This window comes from Dendrobium catenatum, unplaced genomic scaffold (genome assembly GCF_001605985.2).
Source record: "Dendrobium catenatum unplaced genomic scaffold, ASM160598v2 fragScaff_scaffold_390, whole genome shotgun sequence".
In the NCBI taxonomy this organism is placed as follows: domain Eukaryota; kingdom Viridiplantae; phylum Streptophyta; class Magnoliopsida; order Asparagales; family Orchidaceae; genus Dendrobium; species Dendrobium catenatum.
This window is the reverse complement of record NW_021318852.1, coordinates 8307084-8318359: the sequence shown is the minus strand read 5'-3', so window position 1 is coordinate 8318359 and position 11276 is coordinate 8307084. Positions and strand designations below refer to the sequence as shown.

Genomic DNA, 11276 nt, shown 5'->3' with positions numbered 1-11276 from the left:
CGGCTATTGTATATGACCTCTTGGACGCTTTTTGTCTGTACTCTGTTGTACTATATGTGAATTATAGTATCCGCTGCTGTTTCTTTTCTGTAATGTAATTATCTCTGGCTCTGGATGTGTGTATTGATACGAATAATGGATTGAGAAAAAGAAAAAGAAAAGAGGCAATAGAACGATCAGATGAATCCTTTCGCTACACGGATCTTGGGTCGTTATAGGATCTTCCTAGTCCCTAGACCTTAGACTTAATCTAGATCTTGATACAATCCAAATTTAAAATCCAGGGTTAAAGACGTAGGTCCTAAAACCCTTTCTAGGTGATTTTTCCATCACTTTAAAATCCAGTCAATTGGCATCTTATTCAGAGTTGGTTAATTCCATATTGATGTGACACGTCTCCAGTGCCACCCCTCCAAATTTGAACTCATTTGGAGAACTTTAACACCATAAACTAAATCCAATTTCAAAGACTACAAAATCTTCAAATATTTATAATCTATGCCACTTGACCTTTCACCCAGTAGAATTTGACCTTGGAGCCCACCTCCAAGCCCTTTGATTACTCCCAAGACCTTGATATTGACTTGTTAAGCAAAAATCCACATCTTTCTAGATTTAATTTGACACAGAATTGACCTGAGACCAAAATGGCCAAAATGCCCTTAAAGGAAGATTTTTGGACTTTTGGCCTAAACTCAACTTGATATTACCATCAATCTTTGAAATCTTCTCCAAATATTTTCAAACAATTTTTGGGACCTATTAGACCCAATTCCAAACCTTGGGTCAACTTGGTTGACCAAGTCAACCTATTTTGACCTAACAGTCCCTTAAGAGTCAAAATGGTCATTTTAGCCTTGGAATTTCTTCCAATACATTCAAAACACCATTCCAAACTTATTGACCCTAGTGATTGCCCTTGGGTCAACTTGGTTGACCAAGTCAATCTAGGTTGACATAATGACCCATTAAGAGCCCAAATGGCTCTTTTGACCCAAATGGCCTTTTTAAACTTTGGCACTACATCCATCAGGCTTCAAATGACCAAACAAATCCATTTAACCCAAGTCCAACCTTTGGGTCAACCTAGTTGACCTATTAGCTCTTAAAGGGTTTTAATATATCAAATTAACCCATTTGAGCTCTTCAATCCATATCATCCCTCCAAATCTATCCCCAACCAGGACCCAAGTATGACTTAACATTTGGTCAACCTAACCCATCTTGAGTTGACCAAGTCAACCCTCAAATTCTTGGTCAAACCTTAATGGCACTTGCTCTCATTCACTATAGCCTTGACTTTGACCCTTGACCAAGACACCAAGCCACCCTAAATAATCCTTTACCTCCCCAAGTGCCACATCACCAGATTTGACCTTATTGACTGGTCAAACCAAGTCAACAAGGCCCTTAAGCCTTTCTTTGAATTGGTCAAACCTCTCTTTGAACCCAAAAGCTTGAGCTTTGGCCTTGGAGCTCATCCAACCTGCCTCCCATATCCACTCCATGCCACCTCAGCTCCCCTTAACCCATTGACTGGTCAACATAGTCAGCCAAAGGCCTCAAACCCTTCCAAAAGGTCATAATCAACCCCTAAACCACTTTCCCTTGATTTAGGCTGCCTTAGGTCGACCCACTTATATCCAAAAGCTCACTTAGGGCTCTTCTAACCAGGGTCAGGGTCTGATTTAGCCTTAAATGGCAGTGGTCCCCCCTTCCTCCCCCACCTTTTAAAACTAAACAATGGTTAGAAGGCCTTTTCCAACCTTTCTCCCTACCACCCAACAGCTTGGGACACTTGTCCTTCATCAAAGAGAGGCGTCCGATGCATCACAACCATCCAAACTAGCCCAGGTCATTTGAATAGGAAGAAAGTTCATTTTTTAAGGGAATTGATCATCCCATGCTCTCTGACTTCCTCCAGCCTCCTAGAGGAAACTATCTGTTCGTTTCAACTCTCCAGACCCTCTTTTATCTTTCCACTACCAAACCCAAGTGGTTGCACATCACCGAAGGTAAGTTCTCAGGCAAGCCAACCACCTAGTCCGTCCCAGCCTTGTAGTGGTTGATCCAGACATTTTCAAGCATGGATTTTTGCTAGGGATCTACACGTGGACAGTCTACAAGCTCAACCATTTGAAGACTTTGAAGATCCAATGGTATAATCTCTTAAAAATCATAGATCTAGCTCACAATAGTTAGATTTATTTATCTTTGTATAGAGTACGCTTTAGGCCGAATGAATGCTCCCCCAGTGTTTCTGTTCATGTACTTAGTTTGTGTTTAAAATTTCAAGCAAAATGGTTCATCCGATCAAAAGAACGAGTGAAAAAATAATTTCTAGGTCATCTCCATAACCTAGCCTAGGTGTACAAAATTTTGGCCATTGATCTTATGATCAACGATTAAGATTTCGTCATACTACACTCCGTTCCAACCTTGTAACCCGTGGTATGAAAAAATCCTTGTTCGGTTCGATCTGGACCATTCATTCCAAACAGCGGAGATTGATTTTCGCTATTCCATCTCACTCGATCGAAATCAAACTATGGGATTTGATCCCAGCTGTTGGATCAAAATGCAGGCAATCTTAGATTATGAAACCCTGCTGACTCGGATAAGTGACCGTGCCATCACGGTGCCGCGTCTGACAATGATTACCAATGATTGCTGTAGCACAATCATTGGCCATTAATCCCCTACTGTTAATGTGGTTTTGGACCCACAGTCGAGATCGTGCCACGTCGCCTATCCATTACCATGAAACAAATCCGATGCTCCGGATGCCGCCGCGTGTCCTCCGTTAGGTCAACACTGTCAGCTCCTTTATCTATCTATTTAAATTGATTTTAAATTGATTTTAAAGCTATTTTTAATGTAATAAATTTTCTTAAATTAAATACTAATCCAAAAATTTAGTGTAATATATCAAATTCCTCAAAAAATTAAATACTTTAATTTGAAATTGATATTAACTGAAAATGCCATAAATATTTTAAATAATTTCAAATATTAAATAACTACTATTTTGAATTAATTAATAACTAAAAGAATACCTAAAATATTTTCAAATTTTGATTATTAAATTTCAAATATATTCTCTGATTTTCCTAAAATATGTATAAATTGTATTAATCTAATTTAAGATATGTCTGATATTTATTTTGTTAAATACAAGCATAATTATTGAAAATATTTAATGAATAATTAAATTTGACTATAAATTTAAATACTATATATATTAAGACCTTCAAAATACAAAATAATTTACTTTGAAACTAGCCTTTGAAATAATTTTTTTTTAGAACTTTAATTATTTTTTCACTTTTAATATTAAATTAGTATTTTATTGAATATTATACCAAAAATAATAATAATACTTTTAAAATTAAAATCTAATTTTAATTTTTTTTTATTCAAATGGTCTCCATAAGGTAAGTTTTAAACTAAGGGTAATGTATTATGTTTTATTTCTTTTGGATAAGTCTAATAACCTAATATTTGAATATTTGGTTAATATCTAAGTAATTCCAATTCAAAAAAGAAAAGAAACCCAAACAACCCTTATTTTGATCTCTCTCAAATTATTAAATAGTTTGAACTTTTTCATATTATAAAAAATTGTTTAATTATGTTTGAAATTTGTTTGAAAACTATTTTGAATTATTTTAACTTTTCTAGAATCTTTAAAATCAATCTATTTTAATATATATAATTAATTTTAAAATTATATATTATTAAATCTCAAAAGCTTTGAGTGGGGTCTTTTAAATCTTAAACATGAGTTGAAGCACTTGGGTAGAAACAATGGGGGATAGTTAGTGAGCAAAGGTGCTTTGTTCACTAACTTATCATTTAATGTAATTATATATTGTGTTTTCTTTAGGATCTTGCATGTATATGATTACACACACCACTTAATTTAGAAACTCTTAGATTTAAGGACATGAGTGTTATATTTGTGTATTTGCATATGTGATGTGTAAGGGTTAGTGACTTTGATTTAATTCCACACAACTTAGAGACACCGTTAAGGACAAAAATTAAGAATTTGTATAGAAAACTTAGAAATTTGTGATAATTAGGATGCATGTTCCCTTAACTTGAGACTTTGAACAAATAAACTTAGTAATATCACCCATCCATAGAAATTATTTCACTATTTTTTGGTGATCATTTAGCTTCCTAATCAATCTATTTAGGATTAATCTCTTAATTGACCCTTTAGCCTTAATAAAATTCTAATAAATCAATATTAATTCCAAAAATTACCTAAAATATCTCTAACTGATCTTAATTCAACTCTTAATCAGTGAAAATTTAAATCCCTTTAATTCAATTTTAATCAAAATCAATATTTAATCAATATTAATTAATTAAAAATTTTTAAAAATCCCAAAAATTCTTTAAACACTTTTTTATCTCTCCTTAGATCATTTCTGATCTTTAGGATTGATTTAGGTTCAATTCATTAAAAAGGACCCTTAATTATAACAATTAATAAATCCTTAAAATACCTAAATTTCTAAAATTTATTACTAATTGTAGAAAATTTTAAATCAGTCAAACTCAATGGCTAATGACTCCAAATAAAATCTAGCATTTTCTAAAAATTTCAAACCCCCAAAATCTGGTCAAAGTCAAAAAGTCAACATTTTGGTCAACCTTAATTCAAAATCTAGGCTCAAATTTTTAAAAATCATAACTTTTCATAGAAAACTTTAAATTGAGTGTGCTACCAGTCTAACATCTCATAATGAGGCCTAGTATTTATTAAAAATTTGAAACCTTTAAATTTCCCTCTAATTCTAAAAATCAACTTTTGAACATTTAGTTAACAAATCTAGATATTTTTTCCTAAAACCCATTAAGTCATCAAAATTCTAGAATTTTCTAACTTGATTATTAAAATCCTTAACCAATCTTTTAAATCAATAACCAATTCTTTTTTTATATTAATCTATCCTTTAATTTTAACCAATCTAAATTAACTTAGGGGCTGTTTGGTTGCCTGTAAAGTAAATGTAGTATAAAGTAAATGCAGTGTAAAGTAAATGTAGTGTATTCCAAATATTTTGAGGTTATTTGGTTGTCTGCAAAGTAAACGCAGGAGAATTGTTTCCCTTGTTTGATTAGATATATCCAAAGTAAAATAAGATAAGTGCATTTGTAATATTTTTTTCTTATTATAACCAGTGTATTTTTTTTGTCATTACAACAAAAGTGAAATGATCACCCTGACAGACCTTTACTCCGTTCTCATAGCCATAGTGCCACTCTACGTCGCAATGATCCTCACTTACGGCTCTGTCCGGTGGTGGTGGATCTTTCGCCGGAGCAGTGCTCCGGCATCAACCGCTTTGTGGCCATCTTCGCAGTTCCACTCCTCTCCTTCCACTTCATCTCCACCAATGACACCTACGCCAAGAACTTTCGATTCTTCGCCGCTGATACTCTTCAAAAGGTGATCATTCTCGCCGCACTCGCCGTTTGGGCTAGACTCGGCTCGCTACTCATTAACAGTTTTAACAGTCCTTTGAAGAATGCGGCAATGGACTTTACTTTAAGCCATCGCAGGCGGTGACGGCGGCGAGAGTAGTGTTGAGCTTTCTTGAGATTCGTCTGAGCTTTGTCGCCGGTGGAATTGTCATCTTCGAGGCGGTAATTGAGGCCGAATGCAGCTGTGGTGATAGGGGAGATGAGAGGATGGTCGTCACAGGTTAGAGCGGAGCTGGAGGCATTTTCGTCGTGGCTTGAAAGAGTTGGAAATGGTGGTGGTGGTGGTGAGGCTGCGGCGGCAGTGGCGTGAAGAGTTGTTGAGTGATGGGGATATTTGATTGGTCCATATTCTTATTGCCGACCAGTTCCCTGACATTGTGGCTTCGATCATCTTGTTCCGGATGGACTCAGACGTCACCTCTCTCGACAGCGGACGAGATTTTTTGCAAGTAGAAGCAGAGGTGGGAGGTGATGGAGAGATCCATGTAATTGTGAGAATGTCCATATCGTCTAGGCGATCCATCTTGCTGATGATGCCCCGGCCGTCGAATCTCTCGGGTGCTGAGATATATTCGCTCAGCTCATCGAGGAATCCAACCCCAAGGGGATCCAACTAGTGCCACTCTGATTTCTTCGCCATGTGCAGTGGAGCACTGCAACAGCCGCAAAGAATTCCTAACCCGCTCAATTTGAGCGGGTTTCAAAGTCACACAAACTGCCTCCTCTAATACCCCACTATTGCTTCAGAGGTATTCATTTCTTTCCGCTCAAAATTAACCAAACAACTAAAATTAGTAAATGCATGTAATTATTTTACTTTACACTCCTAATTCAGGCAACCAAACAGCCCCTTAATCAATCCTGATTACTACTTTAGGTAACCTAGGCCTACAAGGCTATTAACTTAGCCCCAAGGAAGGTGAAATAAACTTTACGACCTTGGTGTGAAATAAAGGTAGTGATCGCTTAACAATTAAAAGACATTTAAATCAATCTTTAATGCACTACTATTTAAACTTTAACATAAAACTCCTTAAGCCTTAACAAACTCAAATACTAGACAACTCTAACTAATCAACTAACTTAGGATCTACCCCAGTCACACGACCTTCTACACACACTTTAGATGATTTGCTAGGACAACTAACTCTAGATCTAGGTTAGGCCGGTGTTTAATTTTCTATTGTATGCCAGATTTCTTGTGGTTTTACTGCATGTTGTGGATAACTATACTTGTTGTGTTTGCTTACTTTTACTGCACTATGTAGATGATTGATGTGTTTGGTGACTAGATTAACCTTAGGATAGAAATGATCTGGATGTTCACATAGTTTTTTACAAGTGGCCACGCTCATACAGGGCAATAAAAAGAGAGCTAAATCAATAAAAATTAATTATAAAAATGCTTGTACAAGTGCTTCAGCTACTAAGCCCCCAAATAAAAAGAGCATGGCCAGTGTGTTTATTTATTTTTCAGCACATATATAACTGCTTAAGAATATATTTTTGATTTATCAACTGCTTAGGATAACCTTGCAGGAGAGCCTAAAATTTTTATTTTTATACAAATGTAATTTGTAAAAGTGTTAAGTGTTGTGAAAGTGTAGTTTTGAGTTGGGATACTTAGATCCAAAGGTTGGATTCTAAAGAGAAAAGGACACCCCTTAGGGGAGTAGCCCTTTTCTATTTGGAAATCCAATTTTGGATCATTGCTTCCTTATCCAAAGAGGAAAGAGTGGCCTTCCCCTCAAAGGAAGTGCCCTCTTATCCATTTAGTAGCATACTACGAAGAATCCAAGGAGCTTGAAGGAAAGGAGCCCGAAGGAGAACAAGATTGAAGAATTGAAGACTAAAAGTATCCCGCTCAAAACCACTTGTGTCTCTACTAGGTTTAGAATCCGGGTTGTTGTCAGTGGTGCCTGGCTACTTTACTTTCTGCAAGGCCCTGATTTGTAAAAAGAAAGGCAATTTTCCTATGGACATTTAGTAATTAATTCATTTATATTTGATGTTTTGAGATGTTTGCATGAAGAATTACCTACTTTTCTTAGTTATTTGGAGTTTGGGTGCTGCTTTTGCTTTCATATGGATACGTGAGACTCATATACTCATAATTATAAAGTTTAAAATTTAGTAAGTCTAAGTAACATAGAAAGATAACAAATCTAGGGAATTAGCCGGGGATCAACCCCAGGGTCCCATGTATATTTCTGCACTTCATCTTTCCTTACTTTAGACCCTTCCACGCCTGCGGGCAGAGTTCGGATAGTCTGACCTATGAGGATGAGGTGTCAGACCTGGGGAAGCCCAATCTTCTAAAAAATTATTTCCTAAGCCTATTTTTAAATTTCAAATATATTTGATTTGAAGTTGCCAACTAGCATGTATTGCATTTAAAAGAGTCCAAAAAAATTTAATTGCATTAATCCTTAACATTTTATACCCAACATAAGTCAAAGGGCTCAATTAGAAAAATATCTAGATATCGGCCCCAGCTATCCAAAACCTTAAAGAAAATATCCCTATCAATTTTTCATAAAAGATCGGACTCATCTATTTTAAATTGATTAGGTGGTTACTTGGCCCCCCAATCCAGGCCAGGGTAATTTCAGATATTTCACTGTATTAGTTAGGTTCGGACGACTGTGGTCCAAGGTCCAAATTTAGATCTAGGATCTGGGGCAGATCTTTGATTATAAGACCCTAAAATTTGGAAATATAATTCCAAACTTCTAATAAAATGGTTAACTTTAACTAAATATTATTTCAATCTAAAACATAAATCCCAACACTTAGATTAAGTTGGAACACTTCCAGATGGTTCTAGAATCTCAAAGTGTCCCATACTTTTCTTCCCTTGATTCCGTTAATAACTGCTCAACCTTGCTCCAATCCCATTTGAGATTCTAAAATTCACCTCTCTTTCATATCACTCCTAGATAATTTAACAAAATTTCGTCACTATTTTAATTGAGAGTTTTCGTAGGGAACTTTTTCTTCCTACGATATAATTAACTACGAGGGCTTGCGCTTATAGGAGATTTAGAACCATAACACCTGATTTTTAAAATTGATTTTCAAAACTCACTCAACACTTTTTTGGTAAATATACTTCACAACGATCGTTATTATCATAGTCATATGATCGTTAACATATGATATTCTCTTTGTTCAAAATGGATCTATCATGTGTTAACATCAATTTGGAAATGAAATTAACGATCTCCTTCTCTTAATTATCGTGGCTCGATTTTAGATTAAACCTCATTTTTACCCTCTCGGGGTCATATGTGGTTCTCCTTTAAATCAGACTACGATAGCTAAGAAAAAATTTTTAATTTTGGATCTAAACCCATTAGGAGATTTTATCATCGTCTTTTGAAGCAATATATTATCACTAATGGTCCGTTCAGCTCCAGAATTAAAATCCAAATTTAGTTCCAAGTTTCCCAAAAGAAACATTTCAGACTCAAATTAGTATTCTTTGGAAAAAATTCAACTAACGACAATCGCTATCGTCATGCCCAAATAACTACTAAATAGAGGTATTTTCTCTCTTAGGGGAGATATATTATTTGTTCATAAGGTTTTGGGCATAAGAACAACGATAGTCTACTTAGGATACCATAATTAGAAATTAAAATGAAATCCATTTTGACCCTTCGAGGTCATATGTGATTTATCTCAGATCTATTTATGATATTTAAACTAGGACTTGTAATTTTCGGTTTGAACCCTATCTTTGAAATTTTATCTCCACTTTTCGAAGTGGCATAATTTTTCTAATAGGATATTTAATCTCAAAATTCTAGTCAAAAGTTGATTTCAAATCTCTAAAGAAAACTAAGCTTTTTAAAACCTTTTTTAAAAAAATTCCACCAACAAAAGAATGGCACGCCCGGTGGGACTAAATCTCTCTTTCCATCTTTAATAGAGACAAAATTTGTTTCAGCAGTAGTCTTAACTCCCTTTTCTTCGGTTGGTCCCTCTACCCATTTCTTTCTTGGGGGAGTGTGGCCAACATCTAATATAAAATGCATGTTGAAAAGAGAGGTGATACCTCCAAATTGCTTTTTAGTTAAGTGTTCATTCTGATTTTGACCTTCTCCCTCGAGCTAACCGGTAGGGCGATAGTGTCAAATCAATTTTTATTTTTTTTTTGAGATCTCCTTTCCAATTTTACAAATTTATATTAATGATTTTTTATTCAATACATAAATTCTCAAGATTGAAAGGAATATCAAAGATCCTAGTTTTGGGATCTAAAACACTTTAGCCTTAACCCCTCACTTCTTTTTTGACTTTTAAAAATGGGGAGAGTTAAGGAACCCACTTTACTTGAGCTTTCTTACAGTCCCATAAGCCTTCGAGCAAGAGAAAACTCTGCCCGTTGTGTTTTGGAATTTGTGAGAAGCCCACCTTGAATCTCACAAAATTCAAATCTTTTTAAAACTTTCAAATCTCAAGTCGTTATATGTTGCCCCATAGTATCCTCTTGTACACCGCCGGTAACGTCTTTCAAACGCTGGCATATTACCGGCGGTTTACCGACATCGCTCGGCAGTTATCCGGTGACATACCGGCGGTGTAGACCGCCGACCTGACCATCAGTATTTACCGCCAGTTAACCGCCGGTAGGGGTATCGGCGGTGTACCGACGCTTGCCGGCGGTTGTTCGAACGCATGCCGACCGCTGTAACCGCCGGCATGCCGTCGGTGTATAGACCGCCGGTTAGACATCGGTAAAAGTACCGGCGACTCAACAGCCAGAATACCGTCAATACAAAAACCGATCGTAACTGGCGGTATAAGCCGCCGGAGAGCCGTCGGCGAATGAAACCGCCGGAAAAAGATCACCGGCAATGGTTTCCGATGCCATTTTTACCGGCGGCTTGAGAACCGCCGATAAGCCGCTGGTGTTTTTTGAAAATTGCTGGTTTTACCAGTAAAGCCGCCAGCAAAAACCATCGATATTAACTGAATTTCCTTTAATGTGTAGGCTAGCATGTGTTGCAAAGTTTAATTCTTCCCTATCACATATTCGATTTCCTTACCCTACTACTATGAGTTGAGTGATAATTTCTACTGCTCAACATGCATTGGAGGGTTGAGATTCTCTTATGAGCCTTGATCTTCTAAAAGAAAAAATTGTCTTTCAAAAAATCTAATTCTAATCCTTTCTTTAAATTTCAGAAAATTCTAAAGGCCGACAAACTGATCTTCTCTTTTGATTGAGAGCTGTCCTCAATAGTTAATGATCAGGGGAGGACTGTAATTTTTGGGATGGAATTCAATACCCTCGAGTTGTCCATGGACGGACACAAGATAATTGATTTGGATACTAGTAAGGAGGTTCCTCCAGTTATTGAGTTGATTGTGGGATCTGTACCCACCTTACCAATGAATACTGATGAAGAGAAATAGTCTGAGCCAGTTGTTGAGGCCCCTACTGAAGTTAAGTCTATTTTTGAGGAGGGGTCTAGTTCTAGACTTACTTTTGCTACTAAGAACCAAAGAAAGAACTATCTGATGAGCCTTAGGAAGAAGATCTCCAAAGTAAAGAGAGTTGTTCCTTTTAAGACTTTACCCCAAGTAGAGCCCAAGGCTGCTGCGGAGCTATCTATTCCTGCCTCCTCTCCCCCCTCAAGGGGAGTCACTTATGCCCCCTTGTTGCTGCTCAGGGGGAGGAGAGGGCGGCTAGGATAGCCATTCCCCACCATGCCTAGTTAACTATTCAACCAAGAATATTTCAAAGGAAAAGCACCTACATAGGATAA

General features: G+C 36.4%; 1 pseudogene; it reads left to right on the top strand.

The window, feature by feature from the left end:
- Positions 1 to 5228: 5228 nt before the first annotated feature.
- On the top strand, positions 5229 to 6227 carry LOC110112560 (annotated as a pseudogene).
- The last annotated feature ends 5049 nt before the right edge of the window (positions 6228 to 11276 follow it).